Source organism: Ceratina calcarata, unplaced genomic scaffold (assembly GCF_001652005.2).
Source record: "Ceratina calcarata isolate Rehan_Ccalc_2016 unplaced genomic scaffold, ASM165200v1 scaffold453.2, whole genome shotgun sequence".
In the NCBI taxonomy this organism is placed as follows: Eukaryota; Metazoa; Arthropoda; class Insecta; order Hymenoptera; family Apidae; genus Ceratina; species Ceratina calcarata.
This window is the reverse complement of record NW_017169258.1, coordinates 23,449-23,680: the sequence shown is the minus strand read 5'-3', so window position 1 is coordinate 23,680 and position 232 is coordinate 23,449.

Genomic DNA, 232 nt, shown 5'->3' with positions numbered 1-232 from the left:
AAAATTAGTATTACCGGAGCTACGAGAACTGTAGAAGTAGTACTACTGAAGAAGGAAATAAGTGAGTATATGTAAGCGTACATAAAGGAGTATTGCAGGATGCGAGATATGTTATTTTAAAATAAAGAACGGGAGCACAAATCAGCGCAATGGACATTTTTTGAAATAGCTTGAAAAATGCTCCATTTAGAATGGCGACTTAATAATATTATATACGTATATATAAATATAT